General features: G+C 46.6%; 1 protein-coding gene and 1 long non-coding RNA gene across 3 annotated transcripts in view; one reads left to right on the plus strand and one right to left on the minus strand.

Moving 5' to 3' along the window:
• Positions 1 to 388: 388 nt before the first annotated feature.
• LOC142290177 (uncharacterized) lies at positions 389 to 16659 on the minus strand. 2 transcript variants are annotated; one of them, XR_012750235.1, is made up of 3 exons: positions 16604 to 16659; positions 6735 to 6871; positions 389 to 1867 (listed from the first exon to the last, which is right to left on the minus strand). It is a non-coding gene; the product is annotated as an uncharacterized LOC142290177 (long non-coding RNA). The 2 variants fall into 2 exon arrangements; XR_012750236.1 differs by having other exon boundaries at positions 16555 to 16635.
• Positions 16660 to 16808: 149 nt separating this feature from the next.
• The window catches only part of LUZP1 (leucine zipper protein 1), a 140230-nt gene continuing 132734 nt past the window's right edge, over positions 16809 to 24304 (plus strand). The window contains exon 1 of the mRNA XM_075336105.1: positions 16809 to 17077. The gene's annotated coding sequence lies outside the window, so the exon portion shown is untranslated. The remainder of the gene's footprint in view (positions 17078 to 24304) is intronic.

Raw genomic sequence — 24304 nt, forward strand, 5'->3', positions numbered from 1 at the left:
TATATGTAGGTGTTGATGTCATTACATCACACCCCTCCTCATTACAGAGATGCACATCACTTGATTTACTTAATTGGCAGTTGGCTCTCAAGCCTATACAGCTTGGAGTAGGACAACATGTATAAAAAGTATCATGTGATTAAAATACTCTTTTGTCTAATAATCCTGCACACAGTGTAGAGCTGATTGAGCTTGTAGTGACATGCTGAAGTCTAAGTAAAACAAGTTACAGTTAGATTCATATATATTTGGACACACATTTTTAAAATGTTTGTTCTGTACATTACCACAATGGATTTTGAAGAAAACAATTCAGATGCAGTTGAAGTTCACACTTTCAGCTTTAATTCAGTAAGTTGAACAAAATGATTGCATAAAAATACATTTTTTAAACTCAATCTCTTCATTTTAGGGGCTCAAAAGTAATTGGATAAATGAAATATTTAGAAATAAAATGTTAATTTCTAATACTTGGTTAAAAACCCTTTGCTGGCATTGACTGCCTGAAGTCTTGAACTCATGGACATCACCAGACGCTGTTTCCTCTGTCCAGGTCTTTTTGTATTGTTGAGATCTTCAGTGCTTTCTTTCTCAGGATGTACCAAACTGTAGATTTAGCCACTCCCAGTATTGTAGCAATTTCTTTAATGTTTTCTTTTCTGTTTTTGCAGATGAAAGATGGCTTATTTCAGCTGCATGGAGCGCTCCTTTGACAGCATGTATACTTCTCAGCAAAAACTTTAAAATTAAAGCACAACACCTCAAATCATTTACAGGCCTTTTATGTGCATAATTGAGAATGAAATAACAAAGGAAATGCACACACCTGCCCATGAAACAGGCTGAGACTCAATTGTCCAATTACTTTTGGGCCCTTTAAAACATGTAAAGAAACTGAAACTCTTAAACCCTTCAAACTTTAATCTAGATACATTCAAATGAAACCTAGAAGTCAGGACTTTATGTAAATGTCCATTATATAACTATAACATGTTTCAGTACACTCATTTTGTATATTAAATGTAAAATGTTATGTTTGTTCCTTGCTGCTCTTAACGTACCAACAAAAAAACCCTAAGTAGTGCAAAAATAGCTTTGCTGTGCTACCTGGTGTTTGACTGAGTGCAAGAAGAATACATGGCAGGCACTCAAGAAAGCTGGGTGGTGTGTGTGTTAGTGTGTGAGCCAGTACAGACATGTTGCTGCCCTATCAAAATGGCGAGTGGTAACAGCAATAAGTGTAGTGTGAATCGATTTAGGGGTGCGCTTAGCTCATTGTCAGCCTATTGCGATAGGTGAGTGGTGAGTGAGTATAAGAAGCAAAGTCCCCCTTTACAACATACAAGGCCGTTTCGTTGCAAGAAAGTGGTGTTTGTGATGCATCGATGGCAGAGTAGGTTGCTGTTCCGGACAAAATCATGGCAGTGGGTGTGAAGGTTTCACAGGGAGACAGACACCTTTCTTTCCTCACATGGTATAGGACAACTTCAAACAAAGTAGGTAGAAAAAGAATTCAGCCTCAAAGCTTTCACCACCTCAGAATTTCTTCTACACATATTCATTGAAACCGTCACATTGAAGATCCCCATCATGAAGGTTTGTCTGTTGAGGGTTTTCATACTTAGAGTAGCATCTTCTTGCAGATCATGTCATGAGACATGTCCAGCACCCTTCTATGCAGAATCCTTGAACTTCAAAATTGCTCCTAGGCTCTTACAGTTGGTCTTTGGAAAGTTGGGGGCATTAGGATTCCTGAGAGAAGTAGTTGTTGGCTGGTCTGGTGTTTGGCCCATTTTGCAAACTGATGTCAGGTCAGTAATCAGCACTGATCAACTATATTAAAGTAGTTTGAAGCTCGTTTAATAGCCTGTGTAAATGATGGGAACAGAATGATTATTCTGTCTTCATACGCAATACATATTTTCAGTACTATATCTCCTATTTAAAGCATAAAATGTGCTTAATGTAACGATGATTTTTTCACATACAGTGGAACCTCAGTTTACGAGTAACTTTGTGTGCGAGTATTTTGCTATACGAGCAAAGCTTGCTGTAAATTTGTAACTCAGTTTACGAGCAAGCTTTGCTGTACAAGCAAATACTCACCGCACAGACTTCCGGTTCTGTACTTTACCCGCGCTCTGACCCGCTCTTACAGTCCGCACAAACACGCATGCACACACGCATATTATGCTCACCTTACCTTCCGTTCCATTGCCGGCCTCATGGTTCTTGTAGTTCGCTGGTACAGGATGTGAATCGGGTAACCATCGCGACAATGGAGGAACTTCCGCTGTCAGCTGCTACTCAAAGGCAGCGAGCTGGCCAATCAGAGGCAAGCGGCTCCTGATTTTGACGTCAACGCTCTGGCAGCGGATGCTCCGGCAACGGTCGCGATCCTGTATCGGCGAACAACAAGAATCAGGAGTCCGGCGATGGAACGGAAGGTAAGGTGAGCATATGTGCGTGTGCGTGTTTGTGTGTGTGTGTGGAATGGCACAATAGGGAAAAGGATGGGACATTGAACAAATTGTGGAACGAACTGTTTGAGCTTGCATTATTAAATGGGAAATTTTGCTTTGCTAGACGAGTAACTTTGTTTACAAGCACAATCCCAGAACGGATAGTTCTCGTAAACCAAGGTTCCACTGTACATTAAAATCTGTCTCATAATAGTCATTCCTATGAATGTTCATTTACGAGTCATATAAAAGGCCTTTAACATTATCTACCAATGTCCTTTTTTTGGGACGCCTAATCTTTTGCTTCTACCAACTAAGATTTTATAATTAGGTCCAATTTTTTGTGTTGTGTTTGTAAAATGAATGGTTTCAAAACAGGAAATCATGTCATTGTCATTTTTAATTGAATATTCTTCCACTCAGAGAGCTTTCAAAACACCTATTTTCGAGGTTTTTCAAAAAATTTTCAAAATTTGGCAAATTATGTTTCTGATTCATTAGGACCCAAATCATTAAAAATTTAATTAAAAAAATGAAAAATGCTAATTTGGCAAGTAATGGGTTAACTTCATGCACAATGCAGCAATTCTAACAAAGGGTTTAAATTTGGTGAATTTGTACCTATGAGGTCCAAATTTACACTGTTCGTATTAGCATTAATGTGGATCAATATATGAAAATGACACTAATCAATTTTTTAACCAATTTATTCATTTGCATTTTATGAATCAACAAAAATATTTTCACATTAAAAAACATTTGTGAGCTACAACCAATTATGACTTTATTTTCCTACAATTACGCAGCAATACCCTAATGTTACACACTGGTTCTCTCTAAACCACACCTTATTATTTGTGCACTTGATCCTATCCCATTCCACCTACTTCCCAACCTCACATCCCTGCTTATCCTAGCTGTAATCCATCTTTTCAGTGTATCATAAACCTCTGGAGTTTTCCCTTTCACTATCAAACATGCAACAATCGTACCAATCAGGAAGAAGTTATACCTTGACCTATCACCACCCCATAGCGCTATGAACTATTTGCTTCCAAACTCCTCAAACAGCATGTCCATATTGAAATTTCCTTCCACCTCTCATCCAACTCACTCTTCAACAACCTGCAATCTGACTTCCGTGCCCAACACTCCACTGAAATTCCTCTAAGCAAAATTACAAACATATTAATAATTGCCAAAACAAGCATAACTGTTTTCTATACTCCTGCTTCTTGACCTTTCCTCTGCCTTGAACACAGTCAACCCATTCCCTCCTACTGCAAATCCTCTCTTCCTTTAGCATCAAAGGTCTTGCCCTTGCCTGAATCTCCTCAAATCACCAACGGCACATTTAGCATCTCCAATACCCAAACTACTTCCTCATCCCACCCTCTCTCTGTCGGTGTTTCTAAATGCTCTTTCCTGGGACTCCTACTCTTCTCCATCTATACTTTCGGCCTGGGACAATTTTTTAAGTCCCATGGCTTTCAGTACCACCTATATGTTGATATCACTCAAATCTACCTCTCTGGTCCAAATGTAACCTCTCTGCTGTCAAGAATTCCAACGTGTCAATCAGCCACATTCTACTTTTCATCATGCCTTCTAAAACGCAATGGAGACAAACCCAAACTCAATCTTTCTTTTAGCTCACTCAAACCCTCCTGACCTCATTTATCTCTCACAATAAATAGCATAACCCTTTTCCTGTATCACACAACCAGTGCCTTTGAGTAACCCTCTCTATGCTGATATTCAAACCATGCAACTAAGCCCTTTCCATCTCAAAAATATTTCCACAACTTGCCTCTTCTTAAAGGGAACCAATCACCAGGATTTTCGTATATAACCTAAAGCCAGTGCTATACTGGCACTATCAGGCTGATTCTCTACATACCTGTAGTGGTCAGCTTGGATGTTTAGGCTTTCAAATCCAAGAAAGTAAACTTTAAAAAATCAGCAGCTTCTTGATTGGCATTTGCAATTGAGCAGATAATATGTGTGTGTGTATTCAGATGGATTCCCACCCCCCTGCCTGTTGTTCCTCCCTCTCTGTTCACTATTGTTTTATACAAACGATTCACTTTGCTTAAGTACCTGTATGAGGTCATACCCATGTGACCTGGAATCAAGCATTGTTGGCTGAGGCCCCGCCCCTTCTGGTCACATGAGAATGACCTCACCACAGGTCCTTAAGCAAAGTGATTTGTTTGTATAAGACCATGGTAAACAGAGAGGGAGAAACAACAGGCAGGGGGTGGGAATCCATCTGAATACCCACCCATATATTATCTGCTCAGTTGCAAATGTCAATCAAGAAGCTGCTGATTTTTAAAGTTTACTTTCTTGGATTTGAAAGCCTAAACATCCAAGCTGACCACTAAAGGTATGTAGATATGCAGCCTGATAGTGCAAGTATAGCACTGGCTTTAGGTTATATACGAAAATCCTGGTGATTGGTTCCCTTTAATTGTGAATCTATTAAAATCTTTCTGCATGTCTTCATCATCATCTGCCTCGTCTATTGCAATATTCTCCTCTATATTCTCCCAACTAACAGACTCGCACCTCTCCGATCCATCCTTATCTCTGCTGCTCAATTAATTCACCTCTACCCTTGCTACTTCTATACCTCTCCCCTTGGCAAATCCCTTCATTGGCGTACATTTTCTCAAAGAATCCAGTTTAAACTTAATTTCCCGATACTTCTCCACATGAAATCTCCAGCCCTCCTCTTTTGTATGTTCCTCACCTAATTGCCTCCAAGACTTGTCTTCAGTATCCCACTTCCTCTGGAATTCATGACTCAACACACTTAGTGTCTCCCACCTTTGGAACCTTCATACGTAACCTGAAAACTCATCTCTTCAGGAAAGCTCAGTCAACAATAATCAATGCTGCTTTAACCCCTTAACGACCGCGGGCCGTAAAATTACGTCCTAAATGACATAATCTTACTGCCCGCGGTCCTCCGGCGGCAGCATGCCGCGATCGGCACACATCTCAGCTGATTTTCACAGCTGAGATGTGTGCCTGCTAGGCACGAGCAGAATCGTTATCTGCTCGTGCCGATTAACCCCTTATAATGGCGCTGTCAATACATGACAGCGCCATTATAAGCGCAATCGCGGTAAAGTTTTACTTACCGCCGAAACCGGAAGTCACGTGACGCGATCACGTGACTCCCGATAGTTGTCATGGTAGTACAGGGTCATGTGATGACTCCTGTACTACACATGAATTGGTTTCACTTTCGCTGTGCCCGGGGCACAGCAAAAGAGAAAGACAGCGTATCTGCTGTTTACAGCCTTCCAGCTGTGATCAGCAGATACTGCAGAGCGATCGGAATGCTGATCGCAATAGCCCCCTAGGGGGACTAGTAAAATAAAAAAAAAAAGTAAAAAAATAAGTTTTAAAAAATTAAAAAAAAACAAAAAAACCTAAAAGTTCAAATCACCCCCCATTCGCCCCATTGAAAATTAAAGGGTTAAAAAAATAAAAAATATACACACATTTGGTATCGCCGCGTTCAGAAACGCCCGATCTATCAAAATATAAAATCAATTAATCTGATCAGTAAACGGCGTAGCGGCAAAAAAATTCCAAACGCCAAAACGACGTTTTTTTGTCGCCACAACTTTTGCGCAAAATGCAATAAGAGGCGATCAAAACGTAGCATCTGCGCAAAAATGGTACCGGTAAAAACGTCAGCTCGAGACGCAAAAAATAAGCCGTCATTGAGCCTAAGATCCCGAAAAATGAGAACGCTACGGGTCACGGAATATGGCGTAAAACGTGCGCCACTTTTTTCGGACAAACTTCCGATTTTTTTTTAACCCCTTATATAAAAGTAAACCTATACATGTTTGGTGTCTACGAACTCGCACTGACCTGAGGCATCACACCCACACATCAGTTTTACCATATAGTGAACACAGTGAATAAAATATCTCAAAAACTATAGTGCTATCGCACTTTTTTTGCAATTTTTCAGCATTTGGAATTTTTTTGCCATTTTCTAGTACACAATATGGTAAAACTGATGGTTTCATTTAAAAGTACAGCTCGTTCCGCAAAAAATGAGCCCTCACATGACCATATTGACTGAAAAATAAAAAAGTTACGTCTCTCAGAAAAAGAATGGCGAAAAAAAAAAACGGAAAGCGAAAAATCGGCCGGTCGTGAAAGGGTTAAAGCACCATTCCAGCATGAGGTTTTTTTTCACTACTGGAGTGGTGCTTTTACTTTAAGGTCCCAGCCCCTACTCACCCTCTGGCGTCTTCATCTTGTACTAACACCGCTCTGGACCCAAGGCACCATCTTGTGACCACAACTTCTGACTGTCCAGAAGTCACAAGTTACCGTATTTTTCGGACTAAAAGACGCACCGGACCATAAGATGCACCCTGGTTTTAGAGGAGGAAAATAAAATTTTAAGCAAAAAATGTGGTCATGACACACTGTTATGGGGCGAGGATCTGCTGCTGACACTGTTATGGGGGTAATGTCCCCAAATTCTCTACTAAGGTACCCCATCCTGGTAATTATCCTTCTGCCTTGTATATAATCCCCATCCTTTATATATATATATATATATATATGTCCCTCATCCTGGTATAGCCCCCATCCTGCTATATATTGCCATCCTTGTATATACCCCCATCCTGCTATATACTGCTATCCTGGTATAAGCCCTCATCCTGCTATATACCCCCATCCTGCTTTATACCCCATCCTGCTATATGCCCCATCCTGCTATATACTTCCATCCTGGTATATACCCTCATCCTGTGACGTCATCGCTGTGCGCACCGCTAGTCTCCACACATATCAGCGTCCAGCAGACAGGGAGACATCGCGATGCTGCATTCAACAGTGACAGGTGAGCATACTTATTCACTGCGCCCCGCGCTGATGATGATGCGCTGGGAGCAGTGAATACAGCCGCACATGATCACTCCAGGCTGTAGTTGCCAGGGATGATCACGCGGGTCGGCTCTTTACTATGCGCGCATCCCCCGCCCATCATTCCGCCCACCTGTCAGCGCCGGCTTCAGCGCTGAGATGATGGGTGGGAGGATGCATGCATATGAAATGAGCGGGTCCACGTGGTCACGGCAGGCGCTGCTACAGCCTGCGCCTTCCGCCGATGACCCGCTCCACCATCATTCCCCATAGCCATACCCTACATTCAGACTGTAAGACGCACCACCCACTTTCCCCCAACATTTGGGGGGAAAAAGTGTGTCTTATAGTCCGAAAAATACGATCACAAGCTCTGAATGCTATGAGAGCCAGATCGAAGCTTTCAAAGATTACATTGAAGAGTGACCTCTGCTCGTTCAATGAAACACTGGATCAGCTGGCAGGTCACAAACTGCAAACACCAACAGGAGCAACCCTTGATAACAGATTAAAGCGCCAGAGTGTGAGTATAACCCTAGGGGCTGGAGACTTTTTTAAAACACCACTACAGGGGTAAAAAAAATAAAAAAAACAAAAAACATGGTGGAGGGGTGCTTTAAAAACAAATACTAAAAATACTGGATTAAAATTAAGTGGAGTGCAAGTATTGAGAAACATGCCCAAATGTGTTGTACGAATTGCACCAATTATCACAGACTATCATGGGTCTTAAAGGAAATTTGTCACTTTAAAAAATACTATTTATATGCAGATATATAAGGTTAATCTACAAGTAAATAGCATTATAATGCCACTCAGCCGACTTACTGCAAATGGGGAAACTGGGAGAAAATTAACTAATTTCCTTCTGGGAGATGCTGGCTTTCAGTCATGGAGGCATGCAGAGTGGCTACAAGCACTGTTCCCAGCACCGTTCACTATTCTGTGAGCAGTGGCTGAAAACATGTCTCAGCACTTTGACTGACAGCCAGCTCTGCAACTCATCTGTGCAGAGCAAGCTGTCAGTCTAAGACCTCCTTCACACATCAGCAAAAAAACACACTTTTTGCAAGGTCTGTTTGGCCATCCATGTGTCATCCAATGTGATCCGTGTTTTTCCAGTATGGTTAAGCCCTTCATCCCCAGAGCGTTTTCCGTTTTTGTTTTTTGCTCCCCTTCTTCCGAGAGCCGTAACTTTTTTATTTTTCTGTCAATCTTGCTATATGAGGGCTTGTTTTTTGCGGGAGGAGTTGTACTTTTAAATGAAACGTAAGTTTTACCATATAGTGCACTGGAAAAGAACAAAAAAATTCCAAGTGTGGAAAAACTGCAAAAAAAGTGTGATCGCACAATAGTTATTGGGATGTTTTATTCCCTATGTTCACTATATGGTTAAACGGATGTGTCATTGTGATGCCTGAGGTCAGTGCGAGTTTTTAGACACCAAACATGTATAGGTTTACTTCTATCTAAGGGGTTAAAAAAAATTCACAAGCTTGTCCAATAAAAGTGGCGCCATATTCCGAAACACGTAGCGTTCTAATTTTTTGGGATCTATGGCTCAGTGACGGCTTATATTTTGCGTCTCGAGCTGACAATTTTAATGGTACCATTTTTGTGCAGATGCTACGTTTTGATCGCCTATTATTGCATTTTGCGTAAAACTTGCGGCGACCAAAAAACGTAATTTTGGTGTTTGGAATTTTTTTGCCGCTACTCCATTTACTAATCAGATTAATTGATTTTATATTTTGATAGATCGAGCATTTCTGAACGTGGCAATACCAAATGTGTATATTTTTTATTTTTTTAACCCTTTAATTTTCAAAGGGGGGGTGATTTGAACTTTTAGGTTTTTTCTTTATTTATTTTTTAAAACTTTTTTTTTTATTTTACTAGTCCCCCTAGGGGGCTATATGGATTAACAATGCGATCGCTCTGCCCTATCTGCTGATCACAGCTACACAGCTGTAAACAGCAGATATGATCACTTTCTGATTCACTCGGCTACGGGCCGAGTGAAACCGAGAGTGACTCATGATAGCTACAGGCGTCATCACATGACCCTGTGCTACCATGGCAACCACCGAAAGTCACGTGATCACGCACATAACTTCCGGTGGGGGCGGCGGTAAGTGAAAATAATGGCCGCGTACATATACATCTCGCTGCCAGACTTTGGCAGCGAGATGTAAGGGGTTAAATGTTGCGGGTGGAATGCGATTCCACTCGTAACATGAAGGCACACGTCAGCTGTTCAAAACAGCTGATATGTGCGCGGATAGCCGCGACTTGCCCACGGCAGGGGGCGGGGATTAACCTCACACGATCCATGATGGATAGATCCGTGATTGGTCGTAAAGGGGTTAAAAGGAAGAATGAAATTACAAAGTTTCTCCTATATTTTCCAATGTTAAACACGTACAACACACGGATGTCATCCCTGTGCTGTAGGTGTTTTTCAAGGACTCATTGACTTGTATGGGTCGGTATTGTCAGTTAAAAACAGACGTCTCCGTGCAGATCCCAAACGAGTGTTTCACATGGCCACATGGACCGTTGGAAAACATGGAGGTATGACGATCACCATAGATTTTAATGAGGATCAGTGTTAACGTGTCTCCATGTTTGAAAACGGACACCACACACACTGGAAACACAGACGTGTGAAAGAGGCCTAAGTTCCAGGGTGTGCTCACAGACACTGCTCACTGTATGTCACAGTTATCACTGTAGTTTCTGCATGCATGCCTCCATGACTGAAAGCCAGAGGCTCCTGGAGGAAGCAAGTTGATTTTCTCCTAGTACCGGCACTTTTAGTAAGGTGGCTGGGCAGCCTGGAATGCTATGCACCTTATATATGTGAATAAATAGGATTTTCAAAGGCAACAAATAATAAAGCCCTTGCCCATACACAATAGATTAATATCGGCCGAAACCACCAATTGATGGATTCTGTCAGCATCCTAATGTGTACGGGGGTCCCTGACAGATGATGAAGGCGGGTGAAGGATCAGGCATGTCTCACTTTGGACTGGCATTCCTCTTGTTCTCCAAGAGATAAGTCGCCATTAATGATGGCAGAATATTAAATATTGTGGCGCCCTGGACTAGCCAGGTCGTCACAGGTAACACACACACACCCCCACCACCCTAGGCAGTTACATTCGTCAAACTCAAAATCCTTGTTGCCTCCCTCCAGGGGCTGATGTCCACACCAGGTGGGGAGGAGCCAAGTGGTTGGCCCCGCCCATCGAGTTCACAGGCCTGGAGGCGGGAAAAACAGTCAGATCAGTTTAAGAGGTGAAAGTGGAGAGAACTGCAAGTGTCTGGGTGTGTGGCCCAGGCACTCACAGCAAGGTTGGCAGACGGTGGTGGCCGTCTGCAGGAGTGGTGGATCAACGCGGAACCGTAGGACCGGGGTCGGGTGTTGGCCCGCCGGTACCGACTGGGGAGCGAAGTGAAGCTAGCACACACAGGCAGGGCCATCGGACCCCGACTAGGCTTGGAGTCGCCGTCAACAGTCAAATCCGAGTGTGACAGGAACCCCAGGGGTTTCCTAACAACCAAAGACCCATTAGAAGGCAACCGTACGCACCATGAGGGTATACAGCCACCGCCATAGGCTAGAGACCAAAGGGCCAGCGCCTGCGGGCAAAACGGGCTCCTCCGGCATCCATACACTGGGGAGCGGACTACCGTTGGGAATCCATCGTAGTCAAAACAGTACATAAAGGTTCAAGGAAAGACAGCCGCTATCACCTGTCCGGGGAGGGACACAGCAACCGACTGTGGGGCCCGTCCATCCAGCCGTTTGGTTTACCGGAGACTTTGTGACTTTCTGTCTGAGTACAACCGTGCCATCCGGCACCGCGCCGTCCCTGCGCCTCACCAACCCTGCCTCCCCGTCTACCCACGGAGTGAGAAGACAACATCCCAGCTGCTCCCTACCATCGCTCCCGGGATCCCCGTCACCAGCAGCGGTGGTGCCCATCTTCACCACAACCCGTGGGTGGCGTCACGGACTAAATCCCCAAACAATCAACCCCCTTTTCACTCATGGTCGAGGAGCGCTGCTCGGGTCCCCGGATCCGGCCCACCGCTCGAGCCACCGAGCAGCAGCAGCAGCGCCGGACCCGAGCGTTAGCGAGCGCAGTGCCCCGCCGCCCGCGACAACTTGGCGTCACGAACAGGATCGGACCGATCTACTTAACAGTAGAAGTGCGCCTTGAAGTCTCCGCCGGCGGCGTCCGACCGAAAAATTGAGAGCGCCGCCATCTTTGGCGCGAAAATCTCCCGCTCGAGCGTCTTCCCCGAGCAGGGAAGGCGCGAACGTGAAGCCCCGCCCCCAACAAGCGGAAGTGCTAAAGAGAACCAAGGGGGGGCGGGTGAAAACCTGCCTAATGTAGCCGAGGGCATAAAAAGCGGGGACGCCAGGACTCTGCAACAGATCCGTTCCGTCCGGTGATGCCGAAATTCCCGAGCCCACGCCAGGAACAGCGGCGTGGGTGGAAGCCCGGACCGCACAAATGTGCTGCCGCCTTCAAACCTAGGTCCGGTTTTTGATGGACCGCCGGGTGGCCGAAATGGAAGAAGTGGCGGCGGCCGTGCGGAGACGCGAGGTGGCGGCAGTGTTGGAGGAGCGGGTAAGCGACCCATGCCCCTGTGTCCAAGAAGGGCCGGCCGCTGCGGCTGAGGGGCCCGGCCTGCGTCCGCTCACCCTCCTGCCTCCCCCGCCATCCGTACCGGCTGCTGTTGCCCCTCCGCTCGGTCTGCTATCCCCTACAGCGGTAGCGGAACCTAGCCCGTCCGCCCTGGAGTACCGGCCTGGGGGCGTTGTCCGGGAATGGCCTGTATCCCTTCCACTACCATGGAAGACTCCGCGGGAAGTGCCCGTCCGCGACAAGGAGCCGTCGGCCCTGGAAGCGGCCGCACCCGAGACAGTCCCGGCTCCGGCAGTCCGCCCGGCCTTGGAAGAACCGGCCTCTGCAGGCCCGAAGACCCAACCGGTGAGGCCAGCTGTCCCTGAGTCCCACGCCTCGGCTGAGGCTGCGCCGGGCCGCCACTGCAAAGCAGCAGTTCAGGCCAAGTCACCGCAAGACCCCACAAGAGAGTACCGGTCGTGGCCGGTGTGGGTGCGGTCCAGCGGGGCCCGACCCGAGCGCAGGGGTCTGCCAACGCCCCTTATTGGGACAGGGAACCAAGCCAGTTGGGCCGAGATAGCCGCCAGGGAGCAGCAGAGAGCCCAAGTGATGGCACGATTGATTAAAGAGAAGCATGCACTCCGCCATGCCACCTTTCGGGTGCGGGGCCCGGTGTACGAGGGCCAAGTCCGGCAGTTTGACATGCGACGGGGGTTCGGTTTCATCTACGAGCCGGGCCTGAAGGCCAAAGTGTTTGTGGCCCGCCGCGATGTAAACTCACACCTTCCCACGGGCCACCCAGGTCGCGATCTGTTGCCGGGCGACCTGGTAACCTACACCCGACACTGCGGGGAGAGGGGCTGGTTCGCCCTGAACGTTAAACAGAGGGAAAGCCGCAGTGAGCAGATGCGGCCCCAGCCCCCTCCTCCACCGTCCCGTCCGGATGTTGCACTGGAAGAGGTCCTGGAAGGATGTGACCTCAAATAGGCAGCAGTCCTCCGATGCAAGCAGTTGTCCCCGTTGGGACCCTCAGCCATGTTTTTCAGTTGGATGAATGAATGAAAATGAACACAAATCACACCGAAGTTAACCTGATTGTCTACTGATTGCCGTCCGAAAGAAGAACCGTCCCCGTTGGGACTGGAGTTGTCCTTGTTCAATTAAACCCCCTCCATACCCACATGAGAAACTACTCATGAACATGGCCGAGAACTAGCAGGCCACCCACGAACTTGTGGGCTTGTAAATATGTTGTGGGATGGAAACCGTTGCTGCCTCCGGAGAGGCTGATTTGGAGGATAGGCCTGGAGGAAAGAGATGGCCCAGGCCCGCCACTACCGTAACCGGTGGCAATCCTCCGGGGGTCAGGGGTCCCCCCTTGGACGTGGGGTCCCCTGAAGTGACAGTCGGGTGTGAGTAACCGTACCCGTTCGGGCAGCCTGAACCTGGACTGGGGTCAAGGGGTGCTGCCCACTTCTTAGGGGCAGCATCAGGGCTAGGTTGCTTGGGTGGGAGAGCGGAAGACATCCGTCCGTCCGTCATTATTAAAAATGTTTATATGTGTAACGTTAAAGTGACCTGAAAAGAATGCTTATGTTGATGTTTTATATGTTTACATGTTATTAATATTTTATAGTTTTTGAAAAAATAAAACCGGTGATGGACGGGCAGCCCGCGGACGGTCTGCATTTCACCAAGGGGGAATGTAGCGCCCTGGACTAGCCAGGTCGTCACAGGTAACACACACACACTCCCACCACCCTAGGCAGTTACATTCGTCAAACAAAATCCTTGTTGCCTCACTCCAGGGACTGATGTCCACACCAGGTGGGGCGGAGCCAGGCGGTTGGCCCCGCCCATCGAGTTCACAGGCCTGGAGGTGGGAAAAACAGTCAGATCAGTTTAGGAGGTGAAAGTGGAGAGAACTGCAAGTGTCTGGAAGTGTGGCCCAGGCACTGACAGCAAGGTTGGCAGACGGTGGTGGCCGTCTGCAGGAGTGGTGGATCAACGCGGTACCGACCGGGGAGCGAAGTGAAGCTAGCACACACAGGCAGGGCCATCGGACCCCGACTAGGCTTGGAGTCGCCGTCAACAGTCAAATCCGAGTGTGACAGGAACCCCAGGGGTTTCGTAATAACCAAAGACCCGTTAGAAGGCAACCGTCCGCACCGTGAGGGTATACAGCCACCACCACAGGCTAGAGACCCAAGGGCCAGCGCCTGCGGGCAAAACGGGCTCCTCCGGCATCCATACACCGGGGAGCGGACTACCGTTGGGAATCCATCGTAGTCAAAACAGTACATAAAGGTGCAGGGAAAGACAGCCGCCATCATCTGTCCGGGGAGGGACACAGCAACCGGCTGCGGGACCCGTCCATCCAGCCGTTTGGTTTACCGGAGACTTTGTGACTTTCTGTCTGAGTGAGTACAACCGTGCCATCTGGCACCGCGCCGCCCCTGCACCTCACAAACCCTGCCTCCCCGTCTCACCACCGGACCCCGGGACCACCGACCCCTACCCACGGAGGGGAAAGACAACATCCCAGCTGCTCCCTACCATCGCTCCCGGGATTCCCGTCACCAGCAGCGGTGGTGCCCATCTTCACCACAACCCGTGGGTGGCGTCACGGACTAAATCCCCAAACAATCAACCCCCATTTCACTCACGGGAGAGGAGCGCCGCTTGGGTCCCCGGATCCGGCCCACCGCTCGAGCCACCGAGCAGCATCAGCAGCGCCCCGCCGCCTGCGACAATATTCGAGTTTGGATTAATTGTACCGAATACCTAGTACTATTCCAGTCTTCATCACGAATAACGAGCCTAATGTTAGGGTTAACTCTTAACAAGGGTTCACGAGTTGCCTGCTGCCTGACCTAATTGGTGTGGATCAAGTGCATGCTTAAAAGAATTTACACTGGAAAAAGGGTCAGATGTGAACTCTCTTCTTGATCAGAGCAAAATGGCAGTGAGATGTGTGTATTCTAACTGTAACATGAACTTATATAAACTAGGAAAAGGGGCATGGTGGGCTCTACAGTGGGTATGCTTGGATGGGTCCCTTGGTTAGTGAGTGGGCTGATCCGTGGGTTGGTCCATGAGGTCATCAATGGAGTTGATCTTTGGGGATGCTGTTGGGCAGATCTATGATGTCATCAGGGCGGATCCCTGGTGATGCTGGTGGGCAGGTTTAGATATCATCGGGGCAGATCCATGGTGACGCTGGTAGGCAGGTTTAGATATCATTGGGGCAGATCTATGGTGACGCTGGCAGGCAGGTTTAGATATCATCGGGGCAGATCTATGGTGACGCTGGTGGGCAGGTCTACGATATCATCGGGGCAGATCCATGGCGACACTGGTGGGCAGGTCTATGCCGTCATCGGAAACCATCTTGCCTTGTGTGTCTGAAATCTTATGTATGGAGAATCGATTTCATTGAACACACGTCCCAGTTGCCTATGTCCAGAGGTTAAGTATTTGATCCAATAGCTCTCCTCAACACTAATGCAAGTCAATGGGGAACCAGAGCATTATATCTGGGAAATCTTCAAGAAAACTGCTCGTGTTCCCATTGACTTCCATTAGGTTGGTTATTCGTGATGAACACTGGGAAAGTACTGGGTACACAGTACGAATAATCCAAACCGGAATATTTAGTATTCGCTCATCACTAGTCGCTGTCAGTCAGCGTTTCTCTCATAAAAAGGAACGCTCAGAAGAGTGAGTGCTCCTAAGGCTAGGTTCACATTTCCGTTAAAATGTATCAGTCACAATCCGCGGCTCTGGTAAACAACGGCATCCGTTTAGCGGATTCCGTTATGTCCCATAGACTTGTATTAGTGGCGGATTGCGACTGATGACCTTGCGTTGCATCCGCTGCGCCGCGGTCAGTCGTTTTTTGACTGACCGCCGGGTGGGAGCAGCGCAGAATGTAACGTTTTTCTGGCCATCAAAATTAACGCGCCGCGCAGGAATCCGTCAAGCTTGTAATGGATGTCTATGGTGCTGGATTCCGTCGTAATCCGTCTTACTGAGCATGCCCAGCATGTTTGGTACACCCACTGGACTGTCCCAAACACAAACGGATCATGACTGATCCGTCAAAAAACGGACGTATAACGGATGTAATGGACGCGACGGATCAGTTTTTGTCACAGGATTCCTGTGAGAGGAATCCTGTGAAAAACACATCCGTTGCGTCAGTTGACATCTAAAAAACAACTGATCCATTGCTGACGGACCTGACGGATTTAAAACAACGGAAATGTGAACCTAGCCTACGGAAACATGGCGGTCAGCTGAACATCCACCCAACTAGCCTACCTAAACTGTACGGGGGCTTTAGATTTGTGTGTAGAATATTTGGGTCACCCTTAGCTGCCACTGCCACAACCCTCTTCTACCACTAACAGGCGCCAAAAGTAAATGACTTCCAAATGTGAGCTCAGCTTCGGCTGACTGGATGCCACCATGTTCTTGCAGATAGCACACCCCCGGGAAGTGTCCTGCGCTCCTCACGCCGCCTGCTCCCGCGCTTTTACCTCACACTCTCAGCCCTCCTTTTCCTCTCCTCATCCTTCACTTCCTCACCTCCACTTCTCCCTGTGTGTGCAGTGTGCACGTCTCGTGTTTCGCCCCTTCCTCCCTCCCGGTGTGTCCCCTCCTCGGGCCGCCCCTTCCCTGGTCTATCCCTTCCCCGGGCCGCCCCTTCCCTGGTCTATCCCTTCCCCGGGCCGTCCCTTCCCTGGTCTATCCCTTCCCCTGGGCGCTGCAGGGCTCCGCCTTCGCCGAGTAAAGCCGAGAGCTCGTCCCAGCCTCTCCTTGTATGGCCGAGGGCTGACGGCAGCAGTGTGGAGGCTGGTCTCCGGGAAGGGAAGCCCACCTTACATTGTTACTATCCCCTGCCTGGAATGTGATGTCTGTGCCCTGCACTGCAGGGAAGGGAAGAGAAGGGGGAGAGTGAGAGGATCTGCGCTGAGGATCTGAGCACGGGATCTGAGCTGAGGAAATCGCTTCTCTAAGGGACTTTCTCTCGGTTGGGATTGCTGCGCGCTCCATGGCGAGGTAAGGAGCTGGGATCTCTAGGGATCTGCACTGGATCACGGGGATCGCATACCACTAAGTTCACTTTGAGTAATTGCTGCATAGGCTGGCTCTCCTCACAATGGCAGATGACTTTCTCAGCACAAGGCAGATGAATGGTGCAGCCTTTGTGGTCGGTGTGGAGGAATGTGATGGATCCTGTGCAGGGTTAGGGGGGGATGACTGCAGTAACCTCATCTGCAGTGTGGGATCAGGTGGCTGCACTAATATGCCTGAGTGCTGGGGCTGGAGGAATTCTAGGCATTCAATGGCAAATATCTAACCAGGCCATTTAATTTAACCATTAACTAATTAACCGCTGTGAGCCTTTGCAGTTTCTGATTTCCTCTCCCTGGCATGGGAGGGGTTAATCCCCCAACAAGGGGCCTGGCTACCATTAAAAGACCATTATGAATTCCTTATGCTGGCTTTGGCAACCTTGAGGGCTACGATTATATAAAGTCACTTCCTTATTGATTTATTTTTTTTCCTTACTTAGCTTATTTGTACGGTGAGGTTAGGGAAGCGTGGTTGGGTATGGAAGCCACACGCAGCGTGGTTACGTGGAGGAATCGGCGCTGCGCTTATTGGGGTACGTTTGCCGCAATAATCTCCTCGAATCATCGGTCTGCAATGGAAGACTGCAAGAAAAGTTGAAGAATGAAGGTGAACACCAAGACATCCTCATCTGCTGCGTCTAAGGGCTTGAGTAGGCACCTTAACCTATTTCTATGTCCCCCCCCCATCATCATCACCATGGACAGGCCTGTCTATATGGTGAAACTTTGTAAAAAGGTGAGTTGGGGATAAACCCTCTAACCTGAGGCTGAATCAAGGTCATTTTCCGATGCGGTAAAATTCACCGGAAAAATCATTCCAAGTATTGGGGATCCGTCACTTCTGTTCCACGGATAAAAGCTCGTCCTGGTGTCTCCATGGACATCTGAATATTCCCACAATTATTGATGCTTTCAACTGTAATTTGGATATTAATCCCTAACATCAGCCTTAATCTCCCCGGCCGTGTAATGCTTACATGAGTTCTGCCAGTGTGAAGCTCACAGATTGCGTTTTATCTGCAGGCCGAAGATAATAGGTCCCTATGATGGTGCAGAGAAAATGGGATGTATTCGGCATCAGAACGGCTTGATTTCTTCTTTTTCTGCAACGTGCACCTACTATCTATGAAACGAAGACACGGCTGCCATTGATTCGCACTCTGTACCTGCAAATATAGGTTATTGAGTTGTTCTGCTGTCGAATCCTAATCAATCATTGATGCAAAATCTGAGTGACATCCAGTAGCCCATTATATCTTCCGCAAGTGTCGCCTTACTTTTTAGAATCTTGAAAAGTGGATATGGCTATCCATGGATCTATGACTGTATAAGAAGGCAAGATGCCATTCAGAAGTCTGAGAAAGCTGGAGAGCAAAGCCTTGGGATACAATCACACAGAGCTTTTTAACATTGGAGAACAAAAATCATTTGTCCGAATTCTCTGCTGAAATCTGAGGTTGGGACTTGATCATCTCCCACAGATTTGGAGCTCGAGCTGCTGGGTTTGATGTAGTAGCACGCAGAATTCACGTCAATACATGGGAGTGGTTGAAGAATCCAGTATGAATGACAATTAAGCGATCACTTTGAACACAATGATAGTCGCTTTGTGGATTGTAGCATAGAATATGAAATCTGAGTTAAAGGGTTATTCTCTAGATCACAAGTTATCCCCTGTCCATAGGATATGTGATAGATCGGATCTCTGCGCCATTAAAAGGGAAAAGGTGTAGAGACCCGTTCTTCAGATGACCGAAGGTCCCAAAGGTCCGATCCATAGCAATTAAGATAGGCGATAACTTGTGATTTGGGGAAAGAAACTGTAAAGTTTTTGCACATCTTTTTTAGTTTTTGGGATTCATTGGCCAACTACATAAGAAAGAGATCGCTCTAATGAAAAGCAAAAATGAGACGTGATGTTGCCACGTTATAAATCTGATGAATAGCTGTCATATCATAAGAAATGGCTGGTTCACACCAGTTCCCATACACATTAGCACATAGTAGGCCAAACCTGCTGAGTTTGGTGGGACCTTCTGTCTATCTTAGGCTCGTTTCACACGTCAGTGAAGAACACAGACGTTCTTCACTGACGTGTAAAGCACGCTCATGTCCCTCCGTGTTCTGTGATTCACGGCACACGTGGGTTGTCCATTTGCAATCTGTGATCCATTATCCGTGATTGCACATGGACATATGCTCACCTGTCCCGTTCCTGCTCTCCATGGTGCTGAACTCCTCAGCTCTGCAGCGTCCGGCCACTGATCTCTGCAGCTACTTCTGGGTCGGCTGTGGCTGCATTCATGAATATTCATGAGTTGTCCAGGAAGCTGCAGAGAGCGTTTCTGGAAAGCAAAGTTGAAAATGTTTATTATTTTCAATGTCCGTGTTTTTCTGGAACGTGTTTCATGGATCACGCCACTGCGTGGTCCGTGGGACATTAGTGATGCCAGAAAAAAATGGACATGTCTCCGTGCGGCAATGACGGACACACGTGTACGCCACACGGAGACACGGTCAGTGAAAAATCACTAATATGTGCGCAGATCCATTCATAATAATGGTTCTGCGTATGTCAGTGATTCTGGTACATGTAAAAAAAAAAAAAGCACATACATGCCAGATACACTGACGTCTGAAACAGGCCTTTTTATGTATGGGAAAGCCCCATGATTTTTACACTCCATCAACCTCCCCAACAAATGTCATGGGATCTAAGCATCTGGCACATTACGTTTCATTTCTTCCTGTTATCTCCATTTCCATAACTATTGGAGAGGTCATCAATATGAGATTGATGGGGTCCGACACCTGGATAAATTTGCTCAGACGGGCAAGAATTAAGCAATGTATGGAACTGAACAAAGCAGACCTGTATAATGTGTAATGGCTTCGGCCTGATCTCATATTTACGACCTATCCTGTGGATCGCTCATTAATTGTCCCCTTTACCAACATTGTAATAAAGTCATACATCTTTGCTTTATGATGGCTCTATGTTGTATCTTGAAATGAGGATGGAGATCTTATTGGGTTCTCCAGGCTGAAAACAATAGTTTAGCTTAGATGCTAGTAATGGGCAATCCTGACATTGCGCAAATATCAGGACTCCACGGTATTGGCATTGTAAAATGTCGCTATTTGGCAATTGGACCAAAAGATTGCTAACTTTTCAGACTTTAAACCCCCCTTCTTAATGGAGTTAATTCTCATAACGTTCCTTTTCTGAAGGCCCTACGCTCAATGTAGACCCATACTAGTACTGAGTGGCATGGCCTCAACTTGTCCACTTTTTTTTAATATTATTACTATTATTATTTCTTGCTTCGATTTGAAATCTCAGACATAGTGGTACAGTATAGGCCCCGTGCATTCAATTGGGAGTCCAATTATAGCTTTATACAGATTGAAGCAAAAATTACAGCCATGTGAATAAGACCTTGCTTAATTGTATTTTTCTGATGTTATTGGTCTCTAATAATTCCACGTCTTGCAAAAATGGCAACATTTGTAAAGTTGTTTTGTTGGTTTTTTTTTTTCTCCATCACCCAATTTTTTAAATTTTATGTGCTGGCTTATCATTCAACTATTCTGGATTGTTTTTAAAGGGTATTAGGTGATTTTCTCATTATAGTGTTTTATGGTTAGTGGTGACCCACTAAATGTCAGGGCAATCCCAAGGACTGAGTTGTCGTGCTATAGCTGCCCGTGAGAAGCGGGGCACACTGGCAAAGGTGCTCTCAATAGAAACTCTGGAAAGTGCCAGGTGCTGTTATAAAATTGTCACGCTGAACCCTCATTCACACAGCACTATTCTGGACCAAGACAGGAACATACAAAGTGCAGATTCCGGGTTTGGGCTTGTACTAATAATGCCGGTGTTACACTTGCATGAGAATCTAGTCGCATCACCCGGCACGGCCTGCCATTCTCCGGACAGGAGTGTGCAGCTGCATAGAAATACATGTAGCTGCACGCTCCTGTCTGGAGAGCGGCAGGCCGTGTCGGGTGATGCGACTTGTTCCTCGCGCATATCACACGCAATTGTGTCTCTGGGGCTAACCAGAAAACTGCTATGTGTGTGAGGCTTTAAGATGGCTGTACAAAAAAAGACTTGGTAGTTTTTTTTTTTGTTTTTTTTTTTTTTTATTACTTTGACCAGTCATCTTTGTTAAAATGCTTCATGAAAGCTCCAAGGAGGATTAAGGTTATGTACACACGAGTATTTGGTTGCAGAAATTTGTGCACCATTTCTGCATCTCTTGGCAGGAAAAACGCAGCAGCAAAAAACACGTGTTTTGCTGCACTTTGTATGCGTTTTTGCCACATTTTTGCATGTGTTTTTCAAATTTAAAGTGAACCTGTCAGGTCCCCTATGCACCCACAACCACGAGCAATTCATTTGTGCATATTGCTAATCCCTGCCTAAGTGTCCCTGTATACAGTAGCATAGATAGAAATCTTTAGAAAAAGTATTTCTAAAGATCTTTTATCATATGCTAATGAGCGAGGTGACTAGTCCCCTGGCCGTTAGTTCCCTTGGTTAGTCGGCCCCATTAGCATGTTAGTACGACCCTGTGGGTGTGCTATCATGCTAATGAATACGTAGTGTCACAGGATGATGTCACTCACTTCTTCACTGCCCTCTCGTCTAACGGGGATTTTGGCTCAGTTCGCACGACCCCGGAGTTTGGGTCATGCGCACTATGAAGCCGGGTGTACGCGTCCTGATTTCAAACTGAAGTAGTGCGCATGACCAAAATTCCGGGGTCATGCGCACTGAGCCGAAATCCAGCGTCGGACGCGACGGCGGCGGATAAGTGAGTGAGATCATCCTGTGACATTACGAGTTCGTTAGCATGATAGCACGCCCACAGAGGCATGGAAACATGCTAATGGGGGCGACTGGCAAGGGGAACTAACGCCCAGGGGACTAGGCCCCTCGCTCATTCGCACATGATAAAAGATCTTTAGAAATACTTTTTCTAGAGATCTCTTTATCTATGCTAGTATATACAGGGATGGTTAGGCAGGGCATAGCAATATACACCCAGAACTGCTCGTGGTTCTGCGTGCATATTGGACCTGACAGGTTCACTTTAAGTCAATGAAAAAACGCTGCAAAAAACACTGAAAGAATTGACATGCTACAGAATATTTTCTGCCCCAAATCTGCAAGGAGAAAATATTTAATGTGTTCACTACACTTGAGGATTCTCATTGACTTTTCTGGTATCAGGATCTGCTTGCAGTTTTGTGACAAATCTACACGCAAACGCACCAAAAAACACACTGTGTGCACACGGCCAAAGTGACTGCTTTCGCCATTATAAACTTGTGTGTATGACCAGTAGCGATGAGCGAGCAGTTAGATGCTTGGATGGGCACGGCTTGAGTATAATAGAAGGTAATGGGGGACTTGAGCATTTTTGTGGAAGATTTCCCCGAGAACTGCTTGAGTCCCCCATTGACTTCCAGTATACTACTCGAATCGTGCCCATCTGAGCATCCAGCTATTTGTTATGAATACCAAGCACCCGAGCATGGTAGTGCCCACCCATTACTAATAACCAGGTTATTATTATTTATTATTATAGCGCCATTTATTCCATGGCTCTTTACAAGTGAAAGAGGGTATACGTACAACAATCATTAACAGTACAAAACAGACTGGTATAGGAGGAGAGAGGACCCTGCCCGCGAGGGCTCACAGTCTACAGGGAATGGGTGATGGTACAATAGGTGAGGACAGAGCTGGTTGTGCAGTGGTCTACTGGACTGAGGGCTATTGTAGGTTGTAGGCTTGTTGGAAGAGATGGATCTTGAGGTTCCTCTTGAAGCTTTCCACGGTAGGTGAGAGTCTGATGTGCTGAGGTAGAGCGTTCCAGAGTATGGGGGAGGCACGGGAGAAATCTTGCATGCTATTGTGGGAAGAGGAGATAAGAGAGCAGTAAAGGAGATCTTGTGAGGATCTGAGGTTGCGTGCAGATAGTTACCGGGAGACTAGGTTACAGATGTGAGGAGGAGACAGGTTAAAAGGGGTTTGTCAGTAACAAAATATTGATGACCTATCCATATTATAGGTCATTACTATGAGATCAGTGGAGATCCTACACATGGAACCCCCCGTTGACCAAGTCTTACCCTCCAGAGGCTGGCTGTGAACACATTCAACAGAGCTTCAATGTACAGTGCCATACAATTTTGTGTAGCAGCCACTGCTGGGTCCTGCAGATTAAGGCTATGTGCGCACGTGTGCGCTCTGCACCGCACCTAAAAGGTGCGCTTCAGAGCGCAGCTGAAAAGCTCCGTTCTGAAGCGCATGGTGCTGGCAGAGAACGTGAGCTCTGCATGCTGCCTCTCCCTATAGACAGCATGCAAACCGCACGAAAGAAGTGACATGTCACTTCTTAGAACGCAGCGATTCGGGCAGCAGCCGAATTGCTGCGTTCTAATATGCCACATGTGCACGGCTCCTGCATAATCTCCATAGACTGTGCAGGGGACGCAGGACGCATGCAGTTACGCTGCGCTGCAGATCGCAGCGTAACTGCATGTAATACGCACATGTGCGCACATAGCCTTATTCTGTAGACTGGAGCTCTGCTCAATGTGTTTACACTTGGCCAATTGTGGTACTTAAAAGCTGATTGATGGGGCTGACAGATATTGGACCCCTAACGATCTGATACTGATGACCAGACAACTCCAATTTAAGCTTGATTACATTGTAATGAGAAGCATGGATGCCACCCTGTGTCAGTATGTAGAGTCAGAAACCTGAATTCTGATGCTGGAGGTTCTGGACGCAACACTAAAGTCAAAATGCAAAATAGTCGCTACGAGTGTGTTAAGTTAATCCCAAATAGCATTGATTAGACCGGTTTATCCCCATCAGCCTGATGATTTATTTAAAATTAATCCTAGGTATTGTAGTTTAAAACATGGCCAGCCAATAAATGCTAGAACGGTATGGATCCAACCACTGCTTCCCCACTAATTGACAGGCTTCAGTCCTCTATTTCTTTTGTGAATCAGATGTTTGGGGAACAGTGAAAAAGTTATATCCCTGGCGCTCTATTCCAGTAGCATTGTAGCTAGTAGTGTCTTCCTTGCAGATATGCCCATTATTCATTGATTGACGTCTCAC

Source organism: Anomaloglossus baeobatrachus, chromosome 2 (assembly GCF_048569485.1).
Source record: "Anomaloglossus baeobatrachus isolate aAnoBae1 chromosome 2, aAnoBae1.hap1, whole genome shotgun sequence".
NCBI classification, from domain to species: domain Eukaryota; kingdom Metazoa; phylum Chordata; class Amphibia; order Anura; family Aromobatidae; genus Anomaloglossus; species Anomaloglossus baeobatrachus.